The 25,485-nt window shown below is 51.5% G+C and overlaps 1 protein-coding gene and 1 pseudogene across 1 annotated transcript in view; both read right to left on the bottom strand.

Moving 5' to 3' along the window:
- Positions 1 to 25,485, bottom strand: part of LOC144131005 (uncharacterized) — a 303,799-nt gene that overhangs the window by 243,392 nt on the left and 34,922 nt on the right. The window lies entirely within an intron of this gene.
- LOC144130963 (uncharacterized) lies at positions 837 to 2,440 on the bottom strand (annotated as a pseudogene).

Here is a 25,485-nt window from a genome sequence, read left to right as displayed (position 1 = left end):
GGAGAAATGAAATGAAAGAGGTGAGGGGACAGGAAGAGAGCACAGGGGGAGAAGTAATATGTACAAACTATTTACAGAATAAGAAAAGTGTCCAGGTTGTGCGCGTGATTAGTTCATTTTAGAGGAATTAAATCACGCAGGCGCACAGCACTACAACTGGATTGGGGCGTCCAGTTATTAATCGTTCAAGGTAGAACTCGCGGAACGCGGAGCGCAGTGCAGGAAAAACTCGGGAAATGGCGCAGTAATTGTCTCGGTGGACACCCGAACCGCGCCGTTAAGGGAAGGGAGGAAAGTGGGAAAGAGGTGCCGTAGTGGAAGCACGCCGATAGCTAAGAGGGCGCGAGGAGGAAAGACGGAGAAAGAGGATAGGGCGGCAGACAAAAGACAGGCTCTGCGGAGGCGACCTTCCAAAAGATATGGCACCCAAGTGGTTCGTTCGCCCGTGCAGAGCCTCATCTGCGGCGAACCGCTGCACGCTGCCCAAGCCGAAAGCCAGAGCGACTAGATCCGCCTCCGTTCGGTATTACGTGTTCCTTAAGCGCCAACTCCAAGGGTCCTTCCTGGGCGTACGCGCTCGGCGTAGGCGCTCTTGGCGTACGCCAAAACCAGTCTGCGCATGCGCACTGCTCGAGACACCAGCAAACCTCGGCGAGGCGCCGATATCTGACCGTGCTAGATATCGGCGCCAGCGCACGGGCGCTCGCGTACGAGTCGGAAGAAGGGTCCAGTTTACAACAATAAGAGGATCGGGGGCGGTGGTGGTGGTGAAAACTTTTAATTGCTGCAATACAGTTTGGGAGCCACAGAGTGGCCCCGCTACATGGTCGGCGTCCCTAGTCCGGGACATCGCATGGCAATGCCCCGTCTCTCGCCCGTTTCACCAGAGCCCTTTGGGACTCAAGCGAGGAGCAGTTGAGGAGGGCAGTCTCCCATGCCTCTCTGGAAGAGGTAGGAGAAGGGGGGAGGTGAGGATTTTGGGTACATGCCCATACCATGTGGAAGATATCACAGGTCTCCCCACAGTGCGGGCATCCATGTTAGGATCGTAATGCTTTAAGATTGCAGGACAGAGCAGAGTACCTGTCTGCAGGCGCCTTAAAGTTCGCTCCTCCGTCTTACTCAGCCCCTTGGCAGGGGCCGGGAAAAGGCGGTGGTTGTCGCTATAATGCGTTATTATTTCCCTGAATCGCAGCAGCGGCTGGTTAGTCTCCGAGCCAGAAGAGCTGGGATGAGGAGCCCGGTAAATAAGCGCTCGGGCAGCCGCGTCAGCGGCCTCATTACCTCGTACGCCCTGATGGCCAAGAGCCCAAATGATTCTTTTCGGTGTTGGATCAGTGGCAGTCCGTCTTAGAATGCAAGCAGCTAAGGGGGAGATCTCCCCAGCCAAGTAATTATCGCATGCTTTTCGGGAGTCCGTAATGATGATTCTCGAATTGGCGGGGGTGGCAGCAAGCGCTATCGCTACTTCCTCGGCTCGCATTGAATTCGGGGCTCGAAAAGAGAGTCCATCGACGTGCATTTCCTGGTGAACAACAGCGGCCGTGTAAAATCCCGTGTGCGACGGCCCTGCGACGTCTACATAATATACACCGGGTCGGGAGCCGTGTTGTCTCTCAAGAGCCCGAGCCCGCGCTTGTCGTCTGTTTTCGTGCATGTCGGTGTCCATGTTACGGGGGAGCGGGGAGACCCAGAGCATATGGCGCCACAGTACCGGGATACGCTCCGTCTCCTCTGGAGTGCAGTCGTGTTGGATGTGTAAGCGGTTTAGCAGGCGGCGCCCAGGGGCCGTCTGCATGAGCCGCGTGTATTGGTTCACGAGGTGGGCCTCCCGCAGCTCCTGGTAGGAGTTTAGCACCCCCAATGCCTTCAGTTTGGCATTAGAGGTAGCCACCGGGAGATCCAGCGCTCGCTTAGTTGCCTTGCGGATGATGGCGTCTATTCGCGCCTCGTCTTGCTTAGTAGTGCGGAGATATGGCACGGCGTAGAGGATCCGGCTAGTCACGAAGGCATAGACGAGCCGAAGCGCGTCCCTGCCCCGCAGAGCACCCCGCTTGTTGGAAACGCGGTGGATCATACGCCCTACCTGTTCGCCTACTCTCTTGAGTTTCACAATGGTGGAGTCCGGTCTGAGTCTGTGGTGAATGGAAAGGCCCAGAATACGGAGCTCCTCCACCTCTCTAATAGGACCTCCTGACAGAGAGATGTGAATTGCTGTCCTATCCTTTGGGTTCGCTCTGACATGCAGAAGCTCTGATTTCGCTGGAGCACATTGGAGCCCACAGTCCATAGCATACGCATCGACTATGGAAGCGGCCTGCTGAAGGCGGGCCTCCATGTCCCCAAGGCTCCCCTCAGTGGTCCAAATTGTAATGTAATCTGCATATAACGCGTGTTGAATGCCTTCCACCCGGGCCAGTTGGCTTGGGAGGCGCATCATAGCTATGTTGAACAGAAGCGGTGATAACACCGCTCCCTGAGGGGTACCCCGTGTTCCCATCATGTAAGGGCCGTATTCCTCGCCCTCAATCCGAAGGAAGGCCTGGCGATTAGTCAAGAAATCTCTTACTTACGCGTAGGCCCTAGCCCCACAATCGGTAGAACTCAAGTTGGCCAGGATGCTTCCGTGTTTAACATTGTCGAAAGCTCCTTTCAGGTCAAGGGCGAGGATGGCTTTGTCATTGTGTTGCATAGTTGTGGGTCGTATGACATCCCTGTGCAGCTGGAGAAGGACATCCTGTGCAGACATGTGGGGGCGAAACCCGAACAGGGTGACTGCAAAGACGCCCTTACTCTCCAGGTATGGAGAGAGGCGATCCCGAACCATCGTCTCCATAAGCTTGCCCGCACATGATGTCAGTGATATGGGCCTCAGGTTGTCCGTATTCACGGCCTTACCTGTTTTAAGGATAAACGTCACAAGTGACGTTTTCCACTCGGGAGGGAGTGGACGCCCGTCCCAGATCTGATGTATTCTAATAAATGGAGGTAGGCTGGGTCCGGTAGGTTCGCCAACAGGTTCACTGTTATGTGATCCCGTCCCGGAGCCGTACCCCGGCGCATTTTTGCTAAGGCCGCCTTAAGGTCGTGCAACTCAAAAGGGGCATCAAGTGCTTCATTAGGCTTGCCAGAGTACATGTACTCAGGCCCCGGCGGGTCCTCCGTACGACAGAGATATCTGTCGCACAGAGTGTCCGCAAGTTGCGCCGTCGTACCTTGATACCCTTGCAGAGCCCGCCGGAGCTGCTTTTGCGTCTCCCCTCTCATTTGGGAGGGGTCGATTAGACTGCGAAAGAGACGCCACGTCCCCTTCGAGCTCATCTGATGAGCTGCGGCGTCGCAGCGTGCTATCCGATTTGAATCTGAGAGTTCGGCAGCATACGCTGCAGCCTGCTCTGTGAGTTTGGCTATGCGGTCGCGTAATTTGCGATTAGTTTTCTGCTTTTTCCACCGTTTAGTTAAGCTCCGGCGCGCCTCCCACAAATGCAGGAGGTGGGTGTCCACTGCGGGGATCTCTTCGGTGGTTTGTAGTGTTGTGACGTGTTGTTTCTGAATGTTGTATATGTGGTTAGCCCACTCCGCGTAGCCGCCGGAAAATAGTACGGGAGGAATAGTGTGATTTCGGAATTTGTGCCAATCGGTCAGCTTGGCCTGACCCCATTTTTTGCGCGCTGCCTTCGCCATGAGTGTAATCCGGAGAAGGAGGTGATCGCTGCCTAGAGAATCTCCCAAGTTCTCCCAAGCAGCCGCTCTAGCATTTTTAACGAGAGAAAGGGCGGGACACGTGTCGCGGGTTACCGAATTCTCCACTCGGGTGGGATACGCCGGGTCCGTGAGCAACGTGAGGCTGAGGGTGGAGATGAGCTCCGCCAGCTTACGTCCTCTTGCCTGTTCGAAGTGGTAGCCCCAATGAAGGCTGGGAGAATTGAAGTCTCCAACGATCACTAGAGGTTCTTTGGCTGCCATTTTTATCGCGCGAAGGAAGATTTCATTAAAAGTTACGCGCGGCTTATGCGGAGGGCAGTATATGATGAGGATATGTATTGACGGGTCGCGGCGTCTGAGAGGCAGTACCCGGACCATTGTATATTCTTGCTCGGTACTCAAGTCTAAGTCGACCTGAGCCACGGTATAAGCTTTATTCACCAAGATGCGCGTAGAGGCGCCCCCCTGAAAGGTGCTGTAGCCTGATAATTTAGCGTCTATGCCGGGCTCCTGCAGGGCAATGAGTGCCGGCATGTCTCCTAGGAACTGCAGGTAGAGCTGGAGGTGTGACCGTTTTTTCCAAGCTCTGAAACCCCTGCAGTTCTATTGGATGATCTGGAATTTTTCAAGGTTTTTATCATTCCTATTAGATCTTCTAGCCATTTTGTTCTATTTATTTACGGGCGAGCGGACTAGCTCTGGCCGGGAGCCAGCGCAACCCCAGCGATTGGCCGCACCGACCCACCAGCTGCAGAGCCTGAACCATGTTCCTCCGCTGCCTGGCGGGAGGCTGTCTTACGTTTGAGGTGAGGGGATTCGCAGCTAGTGGCGTTCTTAATTTGGGTGCTGACACAGGGCTGCACGGCTTTAAGGGCCGAGTCAGTGAGCCATAAGGTCGGGAAGTGCTTGCGTTAAAGCTGCCTTGAACATGTCCTGGAAGGACTCGCGGACTGCTGACATGATTTGATTCGGGAAAGCCGCCACGTGCTCCTCCAGTTGCTCGGTTTGGCGCTGCAGTGCCTCTAGGCCGGCGACGCGACTAGCAGATCCAACTACCATGTCCCCGCACTGTCGCGAGACGCTAGTGAGGCAAGATGTTACGGATGATCCGTCATCCTCGTCATCTGGCTCAGCTTCTTGCATTGGTTCGGATGACCCGGCCTGTTTGGCCTCTAATTCTTGAATTTTGCGCGCTAGAATTTGGTTCTGGCGCCTGAGCTCCTCTACCTGCTGCTGTAGGGCGGTTTCGGTAGGGGAGGGACGGGTAGGGGGCCCGGAGACTGCCCTACTCCAAGTGCTCACCTGTGATTGGACGGGTGCCAAGGGCGGGGAGTCCCTGGCGTTGAGGACCGGGGGCACCGCCTGGGTCGCGGACTTGACAGGTTTCGATGTGCCGGGTTTGGCCTTGGTTTCCTGATCGGCTGGCGCTTTCTTGGCCTTGGGCGGAGGAGCCTGCTTGGGCCCCGTCTTTGTCTTCGGTTTGGATCCGGATGGGGAGCTCGGTTTGATGGCTTTCCGGAACCGCCCGGCACAGCCAGGAGCTCCGGTAGGGTGGCCGCCTCCGCAGATGAGGCAGCTCAGAACACAGTCATGTTCTGCCGGGCCGTCAGGAGTGGCATCGGGAACCTGGACTCCGCAGCGTTTGCAGCGGCCCGGCTGCGGTCGCGGGCACGCATCGGCCCGATGGCCCACTGTGCCACAGCGGTGGCATGCTGGCACTGTTTTCTTGTACAGGCGAACAGGGAGCCGTTCGTAGCTGTACAACACCGTCCGTGGCACCTTGTTCCCAGCGAAGGTGATCACCGCAACCGGGGTTCCCCCTAGCTTGCGCACAGACACCACATTTTATTCCGCACGGAGTTTTCGTTTAACGCTTTCAGACGTTTCGTCTGGCGAAACAGTCACGACGCCTCGACAGAACGCACCGGAGAGTTTAGGGTGTCCCCGGAACGGTAGCTCGCGTTCCCCTACCGGCAGCACAATATCCCGGAGTAGCTTCTCCGCGGCGTCGACAGATTTCAGTGCACATACAAGGACGTTTTGGTCCCAAACGGGCCACACCTCAAGTCCAGCATTTGCGTCGTCCCCGAGGATGCTGCGGACTGCAGCGCAGGCTCGTCCAGGACCAAAAGTTGCCTTGAGGTCGACCGTGTTTCTTGGTTTCAGCACCACGACGATGTCATCTTTTTCAATGCGCGGCGTGTTCTGCGGCCGCCACCGGAAGTTGCTTGGAGCTCTTCGAGGCTGCATTCAGCGCACTCCCGCCCTGCGTATGCGCAGAGCTAGCCGGCGCCTGTTGCTGGGTGGCACCAGCACCAGCGTCCCTCGATGCCGTCGCCGCGTTCTTCTTTCCGCGCCAGACGCGGACCATATCTTGGAGGTAATCGTCCTCGGTTGGTAGAGGATCCTCGCCTTGAGTCGTATCCTCGGATTGATGGGTATCCATTGTTACGATCTGAAAGGACTGTGGGTCGTATCCGGTGACTTGATTTGGAGCCGCCAGAACCGAGGGATCCCCGACCAGGACCATCGCAGGCCCCGGCGCCATAAGGCTTAGCACCACCGCGGCGTGACGAAAGCTTCAAATGACCGAAAAGTGGTCAGAAATTGGACCCACCTTAACAAACGTGGTGTAGACGGGTGCCGCTGAGGTTCCTGGAGACGATGATACCAGGTTTGCAGGGGGAAAAGTTGGTGTATCGCAATTGATTGCGATCTGTCACGGAGCCGACGCGGTATGCGACCGCTCCCCCCGCCGCGGTGGCTCAGTCCCGATCGGGGGGGGGGGGGGGGGGGGGGGGGCTCTCGGTGGCTCTTTTCTTCGTGGCTTGAAGCTCTTTCAGGTTCCCCGAACTTTTCTTCGCGGTTTAAGTTGTCCTTTCATCGCCCCCAAGCCCTTCTCATCAGGGCTTGAAATTCTCGAGAGGGGGAGTGAGCCAGCACCAGGACCAATGGAGATGCATGCCCATTTTCGACGCCCGTTCCGGCGTACGCCAAGAGCGCCGACGCTGGCTGCGTACGCCCAGGAAGGGCCCTTGGAGTTGGCACTTTACGTGCTAAGGCTCTCAATTGCTGTCGTTATCGCACATGTTAACAAGGGCATATACAGGGACAGAGAGAGGTGGAACAGGGCGCACGCTAGTCCATCTCTCTCTGTGTTTGTGTATATGCGCTAGTTAACGTGTGATTCCTTATGCGGTTGCCTACGGTTACAATACCGCAGCAGCTGCGCTCAGAAATCGCATTACCCAGAAGCATAGTCGTCGGCCAGTGTTAATGCCAGAGCATTAAGCGCAAACTCCAAGGGCGCTTCCTGGGCGTGCGCGTCCAGCGTCGGCGCTCTTGGCGTGCGTCAGCACCGGTCTGCGCATGCGCACTGAAGAAGACGCGAACGAACCTCGGCGCCAGCGCAGGCGCGGTCGCGCACGCGTTGGAGCCGAAGACCGGTTTATAACAATTGCAGGACCGCGGGGTTCTCGGTGATTCTTTCAGGTTCCCGGAACTTTTCTTCACGGTTTAAGTTGTCCTTTCAACGCCCTCCAAAACCCTCTTCCTTCGCGGCTTGGAATTCTTTGCGGCGGCTCGAGAGGGGGAGCGAGACAGCACCAGGAAGATGGAGACGCATGCCCCTTTTCAACGCCCCTTCCGGCATACGCCCAGGAAGCGCCCTTGGAGTTGGCACTTAGCTCGTTGAGCGAAAACCCGCCGTCATCAGAAAGCCGTAGCAGAAATGCGTGGCAGAAACGCTGCCCGCGAATGACGACATCACCCCTCCTGGATCAATAGGCCATCACAAGGCAGGGGTAGATGGAGAAAAGCAAGGCGACTTCTGCGCTGAATGGAAACAGGCTTGGAGGCTCCCCTGGAGCCGGATAACAGAGCCGACTGCGCTCAATTAAGGCCCCTCCCTCGCGTGCACTAGAAAGTGGTCACTGTCCCCAAAGAAGATGTTGTACGTGTACACAGTGCCACGGCCGTGCCACTGTAGTAATAAACGCGGCTTATGGAGTCTTCTTCATCCGAAGTTGAATCGCTCGCGTCTACATCCGGCGAGACAGAAAAGCGTGGCCAGAGGAGGCCATTCACTGCGTGCGAAGTGCGAGACCATCACAAATCAGCGAAACGTTCGAAGCCAGCTGCTACAGCGAAACAACGTGTATCCCCCCAAGCCGCCGACCACAGCTGAGCGACACACTCAGCGAAGGGTAGAAATGCTCTTGCATTTACATGCGTAAGAATTGCTAAGGTGCCCCCATAATTTTGTTTCCATCTTCATTCTTTCGCGGGGTCACTCTATGTAGTGAAATAGCGTAAAGAATGCTTACAATCACTCTTCTCACATTGGTTTACGAGATCCAAAGGTAAATACCCCCCCCCCCCCTAATACTACAGTGTCATGTCTGTTCTTGACGTTTCGTCCCTCAATGGACTCGTTTCCTGCCGCCAGTGTGTGTATGAAGAACGCTGAGAACCATGCCAGGCGTAAGGCTCACGTGAAATGATGCCTTCTAAGGCTGACTTGAAGGAAAAGCTTACAGCAGATATACTAGGTGTTTCAGCGAAGCCTGCCACTAATTTTTGAAAATGTTTTTGAGATAAATAGAAGCCTTGTCTTTCTTGAGATAAAGAGAGATGTGCAACCACGCAGATTTAGCCACCGAAAACTGTCTGCACTAGGCATGGCGAAAATACCCCCTAGTGCGCTACAACAAAATAGGGGTAGTCTGGTGTTTAGGAAGGTAACCTCACCAGAGGTGGGCAACGTCATGAGGTTTCGACCTCATCAGGTCGACCTCAACCTCACGCCGTGAGGTGAGGCTCAGGTGAGGTCGGCTACGGCTTGAAATTATGTGTGAGGTCAGCAAATCTGACTTCAACCTCACGCGTGAGTTTGAGGTTGAGTGAGGTCGTCACTCAATGAGGTCGAGACTTTCTGCACTTCCCGTGTCTTACTCCGACGAGCGCCGTTTCCTACGCAGAGTTGGAGCGCACCACCGCAATGTTCATGCAATGACGCTTGGTGTTCGGTTTACGCTGTCTAAAGAACCCGATGCCGCAGTCCGCTATTAGCTTTTGGTGCTGCGCCGTAATGTCCATTGAGCCTGAGCCTACAAGAGGACCCACCCTCTGGCCTTCCTGGAATGAGTGATGCTGTCCCGGCATGCCACCCTACCCTCCCCTTGTCCCGCTGTCGTAGCACCCGTAGTTGCGTGCCGGTCGGCTCACACCAAGAGAGGGCGCAAAGCACATAACTCACGTTGACCAGCGGTAGCTTTGTTTGATGCCGCAAACAAATGAGTTCAGTCTAAGAAGCACGCAATAAATTCGTCGTAGCGCGGATGGCCCCAAGCAAGACTGCTTTGTGTTCATGCTCGTTGCCGGCGCTGACGTCATGGATCTTGGCTTGCAGTCGAATAAAAGGGATCCTACTGCGATCCATTATAAGCTGACTTAACAGAAACTGGAGTAGTCGGCCCAGGTCAGATAATGTGATTCAGTGGTTCCTAACAAGGACACCTGCTGATTTGATTAAGAAAGCACGAAGCCAGAAAAACCTGTATAATGCCGTCGAAGCTTTGATCGGTGTCTTCCCCTTAGAATCTCACACTGCTTCTGTTTCTTCCCGTTTCGAAATGCAAGCAGATATAAAGATAATTTCACTTTTATATGCTTCCGGATAACCTCTTTTTGGTCCCCGGTTCCGTGTTACTTCTCGGAAATTCACTTCTTATGCCGAAACACCGCAGCACGAAATGAACGTACCCGCATAGCGGTGTTACATGGGTGAAAAAAAGCAAAACTGTTATGAATGTGTGATCATGTGGTAGCTGATTCCTTTTCCTTTTTTTAATGAAGATGTATAAATAGAACTGATTACGTGCTGGCGCTGTGCTGCTGAGTCGCTGTTTCAAACCTTCTAATATGACGTTTAATGGGGCACGCTGTTCGCTTGTGTTTTTAGTGTGCGATTTTGTTTGTATGTTTGCAATCATTCTATTTTTTTCTCGTATGGGATAAGTTATGTTGGCGGCCCGGCACTACCCGTTATCTTTCCTTTAACTATCTTGCAGAGACCCATCGTTCACCTTACACGGCTTCGCTGAATGCTGTCGTGGTTAGTTCAGTTTTGAAGAAAAACAAGTGAGTGACTTAAAGCAGCTTGTCTTACATACTGGTTGACGAAATGGTACCCCAAATTCTGTTCAGGCGTATGTGTATTTGGGCGGTGTTTTTTTTTTCTCCGTGGGGGAGGGGGGGGGGGGATCCGACAAAGATTTCGCTGCGGCAAAATTTGAGCGCGGAGCCGTGGTGCTCTTGACAGAGAGAGCGGTTCACGCTGCCCACTTTAGGCTAGTTGTTTTGACCGGTGTGATTTGAATAGCCGGCACAGTGTTCGAAGACGTCATCTAGCCATTTCTTGCGAAATGCCGCGGGATCACCGAGTCATCGGAAAATTCCCAGGATTTCAATACCATTACCATCACCAACTGGAGGGAACTGGCGGAAACGGGGGAGGGTCTTGACCTCCCGGGAACATCAACATCATTATCCTTAATTATTAGTTGCAGGTATTCCTGTTTTCCCGCAGAATAATTATCTTCGGTTGCTGGGTAATGCACAATATTTAATCAATATTATGGCAACTTTCAAATTGGTAGTGGTACATCGGACTTCGCCTGGCTCATAAAGACACAATATTAGCATCATCATGATCATCGCCATCATCTCAGGGGCCAACGGCGTGTGGCGTTGCGTGATCGTTACAGCATGTTATACATGAGAACTGGCGCACGTTTATCTGCTAGACAATCCGAGCGTCATTAATGTGGACCGGGTTGTGGGCACTCTTTGTAATGCGTCATGCGCGCATGTGTAGTAATGTGGGATCCATGTGGATCTTGAAATGGATGTGGAAGGGGTGGATGGGGCCTGGTAGGACGAGAAATTTCATTGTTGTCACGTGAGTAGGTGTTATGTCATATTACAGCGTCGTCACGTGACTAGGTTTGATGGCACATTACATCGCTGTCACATGACCTGGTATGACGTCAAACTCACATGATGTCATCACTAATTATACTAATCAGTTTTGGCATTAACTAATTGTATTAATTAGTAGTAATTAATTACGTGCCGTCATCATCTCCGTCGCGTGACTCGTCGGCTCGTGACGTCGCATGGCGCCGTTTCTTGCGGACACTTTTTTGCGGATATGACCTTGAAAGTTAGCCATCTAACGCTTTCGCATGTATAAAAGAAGACGCTCGCTTCTACACAGACATAAATACAACGTGCCTCTGCTGGTGTGCTACAGCCGCTGCTTGTTTAGTGTTTTCTAAGGCAACATACAGAGGACTGAAAAGAGCATTCTCGCTATGCCGGATAGAGCTAGAAAGTCGAAATATACTGATATGCGTCGGCATAACCGTCGCATTGGAAAGTACATCGGCGACCACTTTATATTCGGTAATTATTCTCAAGCCTGAAAAGAGTATCGTAAATATCTCCCCCTCCTCCCAATTTCTGGTAGATGGTGTAGAAGGGCTGTGTTTGTCAATTGCCGGTTCGTGCGTGAATGAGCGAGAGGCTCCCAATACGAACACGTATACACGAAGCAGGTTGCCAAATATTGGCACATAAAGTACTCACCGACGTACTGGTGGTAACCGCAATGGGACACCCCTGCCCACAGGCCATAAACTCTGCGAGTGTTCCTCCGAGATAATAAGCTTCTCCTATTGCGTGCACAAAAGTATCTGTACACACCTTATTAAATTAAACCATCATCACTTTTGCTTTCCAGTCTCGCAGGTTTCTCAGAATTGTTTTAACTGCAAAACTTCTTTATCGCTTTTTGTTTTCCGATTTTCTTTTTTCTGAGGTCCTCCCTGTAATATATATATATATATATATATATATATATATATATATATATATATATATATATATATATCGTTTGCAGCCAGATTCGTCACGCTTTTCTTAAACTGGCGAATATTTAATTCTCTGTCGGGCGGTTTATACCTGCCTCTCGCTGTCGCCCTTCGGGTCCTTCGCGTCTGAGACGAACAGTTTAAGCTTACTGCCGTTCTTTTCTAATACCCATGTCACACGGGCACTTTCGATCCATCGAACTCAATGCAGATCGACGGTTGTCACACGGCCACGTTCAAGCGCAATCGAGGTCGATCCTGCTTGACTCGATGCCGATTCCTCAAGAGTGCTTGAGGTTCCAAGCACAATCGAGAACACTCTCGCTCTCATGAAGCTATAAAAATAAACACATATTAACAAAACCAAACCACAATTGTTGTTGTTGTAATTGATTAAAATGTAATACAGAACATTTTTCAGGTACTATGCCTGCTTATATGCAAACATTTGAAAATAATCTCTACACCACGCTCCAAGCTTCGCCGCCAGTGTAAACAAATATGGAGTCCTCCTGCTCGTCGGCGCGGAAACTGAGGAGCGAGCGCGAGACAGCCGCTCTCATCGACTGCTGGCAGGACCGCCTAAATAATTTGCGGCGCCAGAAGAGAAACGCCGCAGTCTATGCAGAAATCGCGGAGGCGTTGCGGGCCCTCGGGTTGCATCGCACAGCAGCAGAGGTGCGCCACAAAAACCTGGCGCAGATACGCAATGTACCGATTTGGCTACGGATTTGGCTGCCGCTGCCCCCGACTGCACAGTGTTGCCGGACATCGCCATGTTATGGCTGTCGGCTGAACATTTGGCGCCACCTAACACACATGAGGGAAACTTCTCAATGAGCATTGAAAATGCCCGTGTAGCACCGGATGTTTCGAGCGTGCTCGAAAATCTCGATGCAGATCAAGCTCAATGAGGATCGAAAGTGCCCGTGTGACAGGGGTATAAAACGCTTGGGCGACGGCCCATGTGCAGCATTCGCAACTCGCCTTGGTTGCATTGAATCAAATGTTTCTAGCCTCAATTCTCGGCGAATGATGGACAAATAATATGGAAACCGAGGTGAACTTGAGGCAGAACATTATGGGGGAAAAAATAAGCTGAACATGAAGCATAATGTATCCGAAACATTAAAAAAAAATTCCTCAGAATGGTATCCGGAAAAAAAATATGATGTGATGTGATGAAATCTGCGTTAGCAGTATTGGTTGTACCTGCATTTCAATTTTACACTTATTGCCTCGCATTTCGTCTTCGAATTGGATTTCGCCGTAGCCTCTGTGTAGGAGGGGGCTTCGGGAGGGTGGAAACCTTCTTGAGGTTGTAGGCAGGGGGCCAATCGGAGGCTGACCGCGGAGGTTGGAAGGTGAATGGTGGATTCATGTTTTCTGTAAGCTATAGGTTGTGGCAAATGAAGCTTCTGGAGATTTGAAATAGGTGGGGGTGGATGTGTGGGTGCATGGCGGTTTGGATATGCATTTTCACCAGTGAGCGCCCGGATACGCGCCCAACGGAGTGCGCTTCAAGGGCGGAGGCCACACAACCACACAAAACGCGCACGCACCACGGACCACTTTGGGGAAGGAGGCTATGCTGCTAACACAGTGAGAAACAGCACTAGCATACTCTAACCCCAAGTGGGGTTCGAACCAGTGGCGTCGCAAACGGAGAAGCTTCGTTTACCGATGCGCTAAACCAGTCGGCCATCTTCTTTTTTTGCATTTTTAGCTTCATTCTATTGCTGCTGCATGAAGTGGCTTCACTTAACCTCCTCGTGCCTTACTTGTCCACGTCGAATTCAGCGATCTCGACATGGGGACTCACGCCACCATCGCCCTACTACTCCGCCTGAACATCGAATTTTCGATTGGCGCAAGAAAGGGAAACCAGTCGTGTGACTGAACATGCGCAGTGTGTTTGTCCATCATGCAATTTTTGTAAAGGCTAAACAGTCCTGTGAACAACAAAAGTCCATACAGAGTCCCGGAGTGTTCCATTACAGGCAGAAATCTTATAGTGCAAGGCGTAATATCGAACACAACATCACGACAGAACACAAATTATTATTCAATATTTCTCCCCGGCTCACACAGGTAGCAATTCACTGACCATGGCACAAACGTCCCCTCGGCGCGAAGGCACGTAAGGTTCACGTGTGGAGTCTAAAAAAGGTTTCTGCGGCCGATTGAGCCTATATTCGCTGAACTCGCTTTTATGCACGGTCACGAAAGGCTAGGTAAGGTTTCAGGTTTATGGCTACAGGAATTATTGACCGATCAGAACTTTTGTCTTCTGCCTTTTGGAGAGACCGCACAGGTATTGAAGGGAAAAGAGACGAGTGAGAAAGCAGAAAAAAAAATCAACCCAAACTTTTTCATGGCCATGTCCAAAAAAGACAGCTGAGTATATTTAGTCGCTTACTAAGCACAGCTCCCAGAAATGGGTTGTTTGTGGTTTTAGAAAGTAGAACCCCATGAAACAAGTTTGGGGAGAAAAAATTCACGACAGATTTGCCAGTCTCTGAGGGAGTGAAAAATTCTGTCAACACATAGGCTCCCTTTGAGAGCGCCTAAGAAAAGTCACAAAATTTTTATGCAGCGTATGTACCGGTTTCCCCGCACAATGCAGCACTTGCAGCAGTGTCACAACGAAGATGTTGCAAATTAGTGTCCGTGCAGATACAAAGTGATCCAACCCTTCCAAGGCTGCTTTTTTTTAAAATACACTTTTATATCTGAACATAAGAGGGCGAAGTCATCATCATAGGCCAAAATCTTAATTTCACAATGTACTAGCGAGCAGCCACGATGTGCTGTGTTTTTTAGCATACTAAGCTATAGGGGGTCAAGATACATAAAGCGAACTACAAAGGCGATGTCGAGGAGATCATTTAAGGAAACTATGTTTGGTAAGTTCATGATTGTTGGGGGCAGCCAGTCTTCCCTCGAGGCTCTTGTTGGGTGGGGGTTGGGCGGTTGAGGGGTGCTCGCTCATTCTCACATATGTGACAGAGGGTCGGGGAAGAGGGTGGAGAGGGGGCAACGCGAAAGGTACATTTTGAAGGTATGCCGGTGGGGTGACTGGAAAGGTTTAGGGGCGGCGCCTGTCTGTAGCTGCTGATACAGAACAGCTTGCTCTCTCAGTGGTGTGCGTAAAGGTAGAGGGCGCATGCGGCGGTCCTGACGGCGCCCGCATATGCACTCTGCGCAGGAGAAATTCCGGACTGGCACGAGCCTCAGGGGTGGGCTACTATAGGTACTCGCTCTCCAAAAACGCTAAGGCTGGAGGGTTTTGTTGATGCAGAATCCACCAGTGTTTCGTTTTATCTTCCTCATCAGATGAATTCTGGCGTATACGTTGGCGATTTATAATAATTTTGAGTTCATTTGGTTTAGCGTCATAAAACACTTTCTCATTTTTTATTTTGTATACCAATGTCACACAGAAAAGCAAACAGCATAACAGGGTTGACAAAAACACATGTACGTTGAGAATTTTTTTCGGTCCTGAACCTGTTTGAACCGGGAACAGGTTCGAGCCAGTTCGAATCGGAGCGGAATGTCGCTCCGGAGCCGAACACGCAACTGAACCCAATAAGCGTGAACCCCAACCCGAACCGAACCCAAAAAAAATCGGGTTCGACTCCCTGGTATGAACAAATTTGTGCCATTTCTGGCGCCGTTCGAAAACCGCGTGCACGCGGGGAGCGCAAAGCGACGTCCTTCAAAATACGACACTCTGTGGCGACATACCGCTTGACAATCGCCGCATCAGAAATGACCCAAATTTTTTGCGCCGCAGCGGCGAGAGTAATCGCGTTTTCGAAATTCTAAAAACTGATATTGACATTGATAACGGCCGGCTACAAATCTCTAATTACAATCAGGCACCTATCGGTCACAGTTAAGGAGTTAACTGTCAGAATTTAGTCAGTGACTTGAATAGTTAGCATGATTCGCCTATTTTCTGCCGTCCGCCAACACTGGTATTACTATGCCGCAAAAAGCTTCTTTTTATAAAACCTCATGAACCGTGTTTTAAAGAATTAGCGGCGGGCTTCCCTCAAACAGATCTGATTTTTTTACCCTGGCACACAGTCTGCCGGCGCGCTACTACTCTCGACACCAGTCGCCATCTGTCGGCGCGCGCGGCCCGGTGCACTGAGCGCGTGTTTTTACGTTCTTCGCTTCCGTCTTTGATGTGCTCCATCACCAAACGTACGTGTGAGTGCGTTCTGTGCATCATTGCTCGCATTATCCCTCTACCAGACAGTGCTGCGGTTATCTGACCCGCATTGTTGCTCGCTAAGGTGACATCCGAGGGTAGTCGACCACTTAGGGGGCGGACTGGAAAGCCGTGCTTATAAGCAGATTTCTGCGCTGGCGTGTCGTTTGTTTCCGTCTTTAACGTGCGCTGCCATCTATGATAAAGTTATGCATCAGAATGCAGATTTATTGATTTTACTCGATGGCGCAGTAATGTGCAAGAGGTAACCGGATCGGCGACCTGCAGACTGAAGGTTGTCCAGGCGAAGTGCATGCTTTCGATAATCCCTACGTCTTCGGCATCCATGCACTGGGCTTGCTATTGTTGTTAATAAATACATTTCGTGTAACGGAACGCCCGACCGCTACCAATTTATTTCCGCACGTATGTCAGTTAGATCAGCGGGTTAAAGCGCTCACCGTAGTATACACGATTTTATTACATTTTAATATACACGATTTTATTACATTCTATGACACTTGGCCAAACGGCTACGCGACGCTGATCACACGCGCCGATAGCTTCTGAATAAAATAAGCGCGACTTCGGGCCGTAGAATTCGTGAAAGCTGTTTACTCAAGCTTCGAGAAAGTGAGCGAAAATACGTTTTTATCCTACATATGGCATAACCCATGACAAGATTTGCTTTCCGTTAGCCGTGTGACTCAGTTGAGATCACGACGATAATTTGGTGATGTAACTAGCGCACCACCACGCAGGCGACAATAAATCCCTATTTGTGGTGGGTGCTTTATGGCCGGCGGGAAGGATTAAGAGTGCATTGGAATTGGAGCTGCATGCTAGCCATACACCTAACGCTTGATATTGAGCAAGAGTTTTCTCTGCGATGGAGCACCATGATTATAGCGATAGCACGAGCGTGTGCTAAGCGCCGGCACAATTAACGTGAATGTCAAACTAAATGTCATGACTAACGTATCAATGTTATGTTTATTTAGCGCCCGAAGGGCTGTAAATCGCGGCTATATGCAGGCGCGGCCGCGGAGCTGCCGCAGCTCCGAAAGTCCCCCAAAAAACGTCCGCACCGCGGCGCGCCAGTCGGCGGAAAATGGCCGCGCCGGAGAACGGCTCTGCATTCTGCTGTTAGTGACAAACTGCTGACGCAGCAGCCAAGATGCCTGTCAAGGCCGTGCTTTGGCTCGGCTACTACTCAAACATACAGGGTACGATTCCGGTACCTGTTGCGCTTTTTTCTTTGCGCTGTTTTGTCTTTTTGTGTTGCTATTGGGCCGTATGGTATACAACCGCTTCTTTTGCGCCCGGCAGCAGCTGCAAGTATTGACAGCGGCGCTGCGGCGCCTACACACTCCGCTTGGCTGCAGCCCAGCCCGATGCCCGCTTGGCGGCGTTGGCTTCTTCCTCGCATGGAGGGCTATACGACCAATTCGCAACACCGTGCAGATTTTTCGCCGCGAAAATTTCGCAGTGAAACTTTTCAGCGACGCCGCATGATCCTCCATGTCCAATATACCTCCGTCGAAGTAAAAACGGTGGACAACCATCTGCAAATCGGTAGGTACTGTTGAGCTCGGCGAACACGGATCTGGGAAAAATTCCTAGCAGACATGAGTCATCATGAAGCAAAGGTGCGGCGAGCACTGGCGGCGTCAGGTGGCCGAGTCTGCCCTCGGGTCGGCGGACGGAGTGATGCTGTTGAAAGGTCAAGCTGTTGATATTAAATTCAAAGAAGGCTGCGACATCGACGGAGGTCTCGTGTTCCGGTCATCCGGCGGGGGAGTACGGGGTTGTTCATTCACCTGCTGGGAGACTGCGGGCAATTCCTTTCCCACGAAGGCACCGAACAGAAGACTTGCCGCAGTGGTGAAATCGACACATCAGTGTTTGATGACTCAGTCTCTACCCCTTTCCGTAGACCGAGCTGTGAAAGAGCATCAGCACCGCCCCCTGTCATGGGCGGTACCAGCAGTGTCCACAACGGCCCACCTGATTGGACGTCATTCACCGAACTTTATTCCCGAATCAGGGATCTGGGGAATATGAAGCGCAATTAACGGACTGCAGGTTTGTCACCGAGACACTCCTTTCTCGATTGTAAATATGTACAAATAAGCATACTGTACAGTTTCCTCAATAACTGAGTTCGACACCGTCCTTCGGAGCCGGGGCCCTGCGCTGATGAACGGGTCAGACAACACAAGGGCCCCTCCATCTACAACAGAACATATACACTGGGTATGTGCTACCTCTCTCGTTGCCTCGCAGCGCCATCTCGTCGCAACCGATGGAACACCGTAATTGACGTCACCGATGTTTTCAGTCGATCACGCAGGTTGGAAAATGTATGCATGCTTACGTGAGTAATTTAGTGTGGGTGATTTTAACCCTACAGGGGCAGCTTGCGGATAGGAATTTAGTAATGAATAATGAAGCAAACACTTTTCGAGAGAAATACCAGGGTAATTCACGGGGAACATTTGAGGGGAAACTGGCGCCGCATTGTGCGAGCAGAGCTCTTTTCTTTTTCCATTCGCTGCCTGCAGCAGCAGCGGCAGCGGCATCAGCAGCGCCGCCAGAGATGTCGGGCAAGAAAGGGCCGTCGGCAGAGCCATCCCGACTGTCGATGGAGCGTCCCGCCGGGAAGCCGCCCAAGGTGGACAAGCGCAAGGAGAAGAAGAGCGCGTCGCGCATCGTGCCAGCGCCCAATCTGCCGGCGTTCGCGTACAAGGACGCCAATCCGAGCCGCCACATCAGCCATGTGGTGGGCACGCAGTCCCGCCAGGGCTCCATCGAAGACCTGGCCGTCGACAAGACCAACGAGCGGTCGCACTCGCGCCTCAGCCAGGCCGGTAAGCTGGCCTCCGCAGCGCCTGCCAAGGGCCGCAGTCTGTGGGTGTGGTTCGTCACCGCCTCCGTCTTCCTGCTGCTCGTCCTCGTCTTCATCGTGGTCTTCGGCCTGCTCAAGGGCGGCGATGGCCGCTCCTCCTCCACCACCACCACCCGCAAGCAGTGAAAACAACGTCGCTCGAGCTGTTCTTGTTGTGTTTTGTTGCGTCAGAGCTATTTTCGGCTACCGTCCCAGCCCTGTACATATTTTATTGAAAGAGAGTGTGGTGCTACATGCAGCTGGACACATTTTGTCACATAAACGAAACTGAATCGCTTTTATGAGTAAAGCACCATGTTTGGAAGGAATCAGTGGCGTGGCGTGGGGTCCTGCTTGCATGAGCATTGCAACACCGGCGGAGGCGCTATTAGTTTACGTGGTACGCGAAATGCGGCGGTCAGAAAAGTCCGCCTTGCGGTCTGTCCTCCGCATGCCGCCCACATCGATGCCGGTTGGCCGAGTAAGAGGGCCAAAAGTGCAGCTTTTTCCCAGTCTCCAGGAGGCGTGGACGTTGTGGGGGCTGCAGTCGACGCCAAGAAGGCTGCGCTAGTGTTTGAGGCCTGCCAGAAATCGGCGCATAGCCAAGTACTGTTTATGGAAGGAACGTGAATGAAAAGCGCCAACGCGTTTCGCTCGTCCCCTTCCAGTCTGCCGTCGTGTAGAGCTTGCAAGAGAGAAACACCGTCGGTCGGACGCAGCTCTGCATTCGTGGAAAATTGCCAGAATAGAGTTGTTTTTGGAAGCATTATTTATTAGAAAGCCAAGTGGCCCGAATTCTCTGCAGGGCAAAGAAAACAGGGCGCTATTCTGAGCGCGCGGGGCTTCCGGCGCCATTGTGCGCGGCATCGTCTACGCACGACCGGGACTGGAAACTTTGTTGGCTGCTGTTGCGCCTCCCTCGTCGCAAAACGTGCCGCCGAACACTGGCCCCGCTGTCAGTGAATACCCCGGTACGGATTCCTCTGGTGCGCGCAAACAACGTTTCTCTTTGCACTGAAAAGGTGACACGGTGACCACATATTTTTTCTGGAAAAAGTGAAAGGGAGTTGAATGCACTTCTTCGCTGTTACCAGTGTGAGCCTCGCGAATCATGACGAACCACAAAATACTGCTTGAGCCTTGCAGCAGAAAGAATCGTTTCCTTTGCGTGCCAACGTTTGAATGCAATACCTGACCCTGCTGTTTTGAGAATGGTATTTCTTAACCGCCGCGGTGGTACATTTGAAATGGCGTTCTGTGCTACTTCTATTCGATGACGTCGAAAAGGTGACGCGCAAGAACACCCGTGTGCTAGCGTCCCAGGTCAAAGAGGAGGCAAAAAATTTGCAGGATGCTTCATACATCATACAGTATACCTCATAGCATAGCTGCAGCTGTGGCGCGTAAAAATCCACTGATTAAAAACCTCAAACGAATGTTCAGAAATATAAAAAGAAACTTTAGTACGTTTATCCAGCCGCCGCTCCGAATATTTAAAAAAAATACGCAGTAAGTTTTACAGTGGTAGTGCCATTTACGTCTTACCGCCTGTTGTGCATAGTTTGTGACCAAGCAACAGCTCTACTCCCAACGACCTGAGTTCCAGACGCTAACGTGGCACAGGAGCCGCCGCGGTGGCTGAGTGGTTACGGCGCTCGGCTGCCGGCCCGAAACACGCGGGTTCGGTCCCGGCCACGGCGGTAGAATTTCGATGGAGGCGAAATTCTAGAGGCCCGTGTACTGTGCGATGTCAGTGCACGTTAAAGAACCCCAGGTGGTCGAAATTTCCGGAGCCCTTCAACACGGCGTCTCTCACTGCCTGAGTCGCTTTGGGACGTTAAACCCCCATAAACCAAACCAAACTAACGTGGCACAGCATCCGCCGCTTGCAGCCAAGGTGACCAGTCGGCGGCAAATGGACTGACTGTAGCGCCACGTGCCCTCCGCTCCTGGCGCACAGAGCATTCTATTCCCTTCTTCGGCGGCCTGATCCCAGTGATCAAAACTGCAAGAAGGACAACTCTGTTTCACTGAATGGAACCAGTCTCCAGCGCAGCTCACTTCAGGAAAGTGTTTCAGCGTACACACTTGTGCAGAAGATCTGTATAGTGCAGTGCAGAACATGTTTTTGAAGAAATATCGCTCCGTGAGCAAAACAAAGGTATGTCTTCTACTTAACAAACTCCAACTTTACGGTGCAAGAGGTCCAGTGTTCATTCAGGAACTGTGTTCAAGAGTACAGACCCATTCAAGAGCTGTTCGAATGATTGGAAATATATCACCAATATCGCTGGAACTTTCTCGCAGACAAAACTATTATTCAAGGTGCACCTCAGGATTCAATATCAGGACCTTTGCTTCTCATACTACTTTTGTTTGGTTTATGGGGGTTCAACGTCCCAAAGCAACTCAGGCAATGAGGGACGCCGTAGTGAAGGCCTCCGGAAATTTCCACCACCTGGGGTTCTTTTACGTGCACTGACATCGCACAGTACACGGGCCTCAAGAATTTCGCCTCCATCGAAATTCGACCACCGCGGCCGGGGTCGAACCCGCGTCTCTCGGGTCAGCAGCCGAGCGCCATAACCACTCAGCCACCGCGGCGGCTGTGTTCATACTGTTGATTAAAGACTTTCGTAATAGTATTCGTGCATCCCATTATATTTACGCTGATGATACTGCACCCAGTTAGCTTGATACTAAAAGCCCATTGATACGAAATGCCTCCTCTGGACCTGATGGATTAACCACAGCGGTTGTCTAGTGGTTTGAGGATCCACTTCGCATGCGGGAGGTGCGGGGTTTGATCTCCAGCGCCGCCGGGTAACCACCGGTGGTACAATGGGTACAAGCTTCCCCTGACCTGGTGCTCGGCTCATTCAGGGTGAAATGATTGGGAAATGGGTCTTTGGCCCAACCTTGAGTAAATGAAAATACTTTGCGTCATGGCGCTCCTTGGCCGTAGATGCCCTTGCGCTATAACAATTCATCATCATCACGTGATGGATTAACAAATTCGCTACATTCGTTGTGAGTAGGTTCTCTGCCGAAATATAATTACCTGCCTTTTTCAAACCCACTTGATGATTGTGATTTGCCCCATGAATATGAAATGGCGTATGTTGTGCCATTTTCTTTTAGATTATCAGAAATGACGACGGCTGTCAGGCGCTGATGAACACTCCTAAGGTTAGGTCACACGTAAACTTAAATACCCCCGAAAGCAAAATATCTGACAGCCTCCGCCGTAGCTTAATTGGTAGAGCACCGGACGCGCCATTCGGAGGTCGTGGGCTTGGTTCCCACCGGCGGCATGTGGTTATTTTTTCTTCTGCTTTTCTAATGAACTAACTTTAAGCGATAAAATAGTCGGCAATAATTTCCATTGATCAACACCACAAATTTAAAAAAATCCCTATGCTCCTTGGTTTCTCTGGCTGTCGGCTTCTGCCACACATGTATAACGAGCCCCTCATTTGCCTTCCCTTGGCTGCCATATATTTATCGGAAAGCTGGCGCTGCAGTAGTTCATCCACCATAGACAGGTGCAGGAATGCCGAGAAGGAGGGACACCTGAAAGAAATGCTGTAATAGTTTCGCTACCAGCCTAACACGTGCGCTAAATTTATCGAAGATGCTAAAAATACACTATCGAGAAATTTGACCTCCGCACAGACGACAGCACCACCCTGCAGGCACCGATTCCCAGGCAGAGTGCATATTTACAGCCCAACACTAGCCAAGCCAAACACGAAGTCTCGTCTCCCAGGCATTCCTGCGCCGGTGGATGAAGCGGACGAAGTGCTCTTAGGTGCTCTTACCGCATACACGGTCACGCCTGCTTTCCTTCTATTCAATTGTGAGAAACTCTATGCTTACAGGTACTAAACTGTCCTGTTTTTCTGAGATGTTTCTCAGGGGTTGGTTTTTCCGCTTCTATTTCGGCGATCCCCGAGGAAGTGATTGATTACCGTACCTTTCCCCTACTGCTCTTCGTCTGCTTTCTTTCCTCCACATTCTGCTCATAGGATAGGAATAACTTTATTAAAATACCGTCCGCCGACGGTCCTACCCTCCTGGCCTGCATGCGTCAATCGTGGCCATATGCATTCGATGTATGCCTTCTCTCATTGGGGTGCGGTTGGTGTCCAAGCAGGGTCCGCGGACGGGCGGGTTAAAAGTGGCGGGCGATTTAGCGTGGTTAGGCAAAATGCGGACTAGGTACGCTACCGCTTCAGTTTAGGTTGAAGGCTCGGTTTTCAAGGTGCGCTCGGCTACTGATCCGGAGTTCCTGGGTACGAACCCGACTTCGGCGGCCGCGTTTCGATGGAGGCGAAACGCTAAGGCGCCCGTGTGCTGCGCGATATCAGCGCCCGTTAAAGGTCCCCATGTGATCGAAATTATTCCGGAGCCCTCCACTACGTCACCTCTTTCTTCCTTTCTTCTTTCACTTCCTCCTTTATCCTTTCCCTTACGGCGCGGTTCAGGTGTCCGCCGATATGTGAGACAGATACTGCGTCATTTCCCTTCCCAAAAAAAAAAATTTTTTTTCAATTTTTTTTCAACATCAAGCAGGCTTCAGACAAAGATAGACGAAATCGGTGCTTTCATAAGGGTCAAGTGCTGGTTCCTGCACGGGGTTGCACTCTTATCAGGCTGTACTCGACCGCAAATATCTCTAAAATTCACGCCGTGCTCTGAAAATTGGCTTCCTTTCCTAAGCGGCGCATTGTTCGAGCGCTCCAGACAAGTGTGCCTACCTCTGTGCTTCTTTCGCGCCTTCCAGATGAGTTATGTAGTAGAGGCTATAGGTGTACGGGCGTAAGACGACGCTAAGGCGCAGTCAGACTTTTAGTGCGAAAGTATTACTAGCCCCATTAAGAGACAAGCCGGCGCCGTGTATTTGCATGTTACTGCGCTAGTGTTTTTACTCGCAGATGGTAGAGAAAATACCAGCGATGGCAAAAAGGATAGAGTGACGTCATCAAGCGGCCGCAGGACAAGCCGAGTAGCGCCATTTCAGATCATCATATACATTCGCTCCTCTATATAAACCCCCCACCGGCGGACCTCAGTGTGTCGCCAGTTTTCCCGACTACATTCGCACCAAAATTGTAAGCAGCCGTTTGTTCGTTTGTTGTACAGCTTTCCGAGTGGTGTCATACGATTTCTCGTTGCAGATAGCTTAAATGTGCTAGTCAAGTTGGAGGATAGTTTGCGACAGGGATTCGAACCGACAACATATGCATCTTCAATTATATGCCTTGCCAGACTCTTTACCTCTTTTTTAGGCCTAGCAGACACCATACACTGTGCTCAGCTCACTTCGAGCCAAGCACCTCCGCATGCTTCGGATCTCGAACGAACTGCGTGCGTAGCTGCACTACACAACCACAAAGCGCACAAAACATCCGCGATAATGGCTGTGGTTTAGCTCTGGTTAAACCTGGAGTGACGCGATAGCTACATCTGGCCGAGTGGAACTCGCTCAGTCGAATTGCAGTCAGTCTTCCGCCGCTCCGTCGTCGTCATGGCACATAGCCGCTCCGTTTCGCTGGGCGTTCATTCTTCATCTTCGTCCTACTTAGCACGGCGCATGCGCACAGCAAACTGCAAATCATGATCAATGAGTTAGACAGGCAGAGCAGATCGATGGGTCTAAAAATTAACATGCAGAAAACCAAGGTAATGTTGCACAGCCTAGCAAGGGAACAACAATTCACAATTGGCAGCGAGAGCCTAGAAATTGTGACGGAATACGTCTACTTAGGGCAGGTAGTGACAACTGATCCGGATCATGAGAGGGAGATAACTAGAAGGATAAGAATGGGGTGGAGCGCATATGGCAAACTCTCGCAGATCATGAGTGGCAGTTTACCAATTTCCCTCAAGAGGAAAGTGTATAACAGCATAATCTTACCGGGGCAGAAACGTGGAGGCTAACGAAAAGAGTTCAGCTTAAGTTAAGGACAACGCAGCGAGCCATGGAAAGAAAAATGATAGGTGTAACGTTAAGAGATCGGAAGCGGGCAGAGTGGGTGAGGGAACAAACACGGGTTAATGACATACTAGTCGAAATCAAGAGAAAGAAATGGGCTTGGGCAGGGCATGTAATGCGAAGGCAAGATAACCGCTGGTCCTTAAGGGTAACAGAGTGGATTCCAAGAGAAAGTAAGCGGAGCAGGGGGCGGCAGAAGGTTAGGTGGGCGGATGAGATTAAGAAGTTTGCAGGCAAAGGGTGGATGCAGCTGGCAAAGGATAGGGTTAATTGGAGAGACATGGGAGAGGCCTTTGCCCTGCAGTGGGTGTAGTAAGGCTGATTATGATGATGATGATGATGATGATTATGATGATGATGATGATGCGCACAGCTGTTGCGCCACGCCGCGCCGCCGGCAGCAGCAGCTGCTCCGCACCGCGTGATCAACCCACGTGGCCAACCTCGTAACCAACGGCGCCGCCACGGAGCTCAAGTGGTGCCACGCTGAAGGCTCGAAAAGGTCCGTACCACAGTCAACAAGCCAACTGATGTCAATCCGGTGTGCTGCCTTCCCGGCATGCCTCGGGCGTCCATGGTGGATGAACAGCCTCCAGCTTTCCCTCCAGTGTACAGTAAGAACTATATATGGCAATATACGAACGCCGGCCATATTTGTTCACTTCAGCGCGGATCGCGACGGGCTAATTGGTGCCGCCACCGTTGCCCTTTTGTATATTGAACTAGAATACTGTGACCC

The sequence above is a fragment of the Amblyomma americanum genome, chromosome 1 (assembly GCF_052857255.1).
Source record: "Amblyomma americanum isolate KBUSLIRL-KWMA chromosome 1, ASM5285725v1, whole genome shotgun sequence".
Lineage (NCBI taxonomy): Eukaryota > Metazoa > Arthropoda > Arachnida > Ixodida > Ixodidae > Amblyomma > Amblyomma americanum.
This window is presented reverse-complemented; position numbering and strand designations above follow the sequence as displayed.